General features: G+C 40.8%; 1 pseudogene; it reads left to right on the top strand.

Moving 5' to 3' along the window:
• The first annotated feature begins 491 nt into the window (after window positions 1-491).
• On the top strand, window positions 492-591 carry LOC120008312 (annotated as a pseudogene).
• Window positions 592-2,578: the final 1,987 nt, after the last annotated feature.

The raw sequence follows: 2,578 nt of genomic DNA on the forward strand, positions 1-2,578 counted from the left end.
GGTAATTCTCATTGTAAGAATTGTTGCCTTGGTTATTGGTAGGGTAGGACTGTCTAAAGTTTTGAGAATTGTTCCCATTGTAACCTTGCCCAAATAGGACTTCCTTACAAGCCGGTAGAGCATTACACTCATCCGTCCTATGATCCCTACTTTCACACAAAGTACAAGCAACTTGTTCATCAACACCAACCACATTTATAGGGGCCTTTAGTGACTCTAGGGACTCCAATTTCTTGGACAACAAAGCAAGTTTAGCATGCACATCATCATTTTCATTCAAAACAAACTTGCCACTAGAGTTTGGCACAACATCATGTCGGGTTAGTGGAGGAGCTTCCCAAGATCGGGATTCCTCCGCTAACCCATCAAAGAAAGTAAAGGCCTCATTAGCATCCTTATTCAAAAAGTCACCTTGAGTCATTGTGGAAACCAATTTCTTCAAAGATGGAGTCAAAGATTTATGGAAGAAATTCACAATTTGAAATTTTTGAACTCCATGGTGAGGGCACATAAACAACAAATCCTTAAACCTCTCCCAAGCTTGGAAGAAGGTTTCATGTTCTTTGCAATGAAAATTCATGATTTGTGTTTGGTAAGAGATGGTACGGTGGGAAGGAAAATATTTGTTGAGAAATTCTTCTTGCATTGCCGCCCAAGTCGCAATGGATTGGGGGCGCAAGTTCTCAAACCATTGTTTTGCATGATCCTTCAAAGAGAATGGAAAAAGTTTGAGTCTCAAAATTTCTTGTGAGCATGTGACATCACTAAAAGTAGTACACACCGATTCAAAATCACGCACATGTGAATATGGTCGTTCCGATTCCATTCCATGGAATTTGGGAATCATTTGGAACATTGACGGTTTAAGGCTCACGTTTTGTTGGTTCGGTGGCATGATGATGCAAGAAGGTTGGGTTTGCCTTGCGGGATGTGTAAGCTCCCTCAAAGTGCGATGCTCTTGGGCTTGGGCATGAAAGTTTTGCCCAAAAGGAGCATATTGTGGCACTTGTGGCATTTGGTAATACATGGGATGCATATAATTATATGGGGGAGGCATATGGTATGCGGGAGGCATATTGGGAGGTGGGTAGACATTTTGTGGGGCAAATTGCGCCGCATTGTCTTGTTGAAGTGGTTGAGGTGCATTTTGCAAAGCATGCTCAACTTGAACATTTTGCAAATTTTGGGCATTTGGTGCATTTTGGGCATTGCCAATTTGGACACCTTGCCCTTGCACTGGATTCATCAATTCATCAATGTTCACATGTTGCAAAAGACGACGCAATGCATCAAGATTCATATCACCCCCACGAACACTCCCCGCATCACTCACATTTATATCACCACCTATCCCATCTCTATTAGACCCATGCCCACTAACATTATCTCTAGGTTGAGACATGATGGCAAGGAACAATAGCAAGTAGCTCAAAAGATGACAACCAACCACGTCAAGTAACACAAGATTTTTTTCAATTAATGAACAACCAAGAACAATATTAAGCAAGAACAAGAGCAAGGAGAGGAATAGAGCAACAATCAACCTTAGGAACAATAACACACCAAGATGTAGCAAGTAGTGATAAAAATAAAAATGCGCAAAGCGCTCTCAAACAACGCAGCAAGCAACAAACAAGGTGTCATCCATCGCCCACAGGAATCTAAGTTAGCCCCATCCGCCAAGTTCTCCTCACAAATTTATTTTGTTTTTTCGCTCTTTTCAGCAACTACACTAAATCAACTACACTAGAAAGCAAGTAAAAGGGAGGAACGAAGTTACCCTTGAAGCGTGACCGTGCTCCTTCCTTATTTGATGGTGTTTAATAGCATAAAGCTAGCGTCTACAAGCCACCCAACTCCTTCTTTGACACTCGTTTCCCCGGCAACGGCGCCAAAAACTTGACCGACACCAAAGTGTGTGTGTGTACTTACCCCAAGTGTAGGGTATCGTCAAGTAATAAACCGGTGAGTCCGGTATCGATCCACGAGGAAGCAATGCAAATTTGAAGTGAATGATATGCAAATGACTAGCTAACACTAATAAACACAATGAATATCAAATAAAAGCAAGTAAAAGAAATGGGCCGAATGACTCGGTAGCATGAGCGATTTTGTAATCAAAGTAAGCACAAATTGGATTTAAAACAATTAATTAAAAACCTAGTCTCTAGTCCGTCCCGGTGGCTACTCGGTTCTCATACTCAAGGTATCATTGCAAACACACACAACCATACACAATGCATTGTGTGATACTATCAATCATGCATATGTAAAGAGAATTGGGATATAAGACTTCAATTCATACATGTAGGCCATCGGGTCTCTTAATCTACGATAAACGCAAAGGGATAAGCACCTAATATTATGGATTAATGTTCCCCCTTGGGGCTCGGCTTGGCTAACACCCTAGTTTCACACTCAAAGATCAATTAACCATAACTCTCCCATGCACATTTCTAAATTAACCCAAAACCCCATCATCAATACACATAATTAATAGCTATGCAATGAAAAACTCAATTAATTAAGGAAATCATGCAATGGGTTTAACAATTCTCAATCGAACACATTAGATGCA

This window comes from Tripterygium wilfordii, chromosome 10 (genome assembly GCF_013401445.1).
Source record: "Tripterygium wilfordii isolate XIE 37 chromosome 10, ASM1340144v1, whole genome shotgun sequence".
NCBI classification, from domain to species: domain Eukaryota; kingdom Viridiplantae; phylum Streptophyta; class Magnoliopsida; order Celastrales; family Celastraceae; genus Tripterygium; species Tripterygium wilfordii.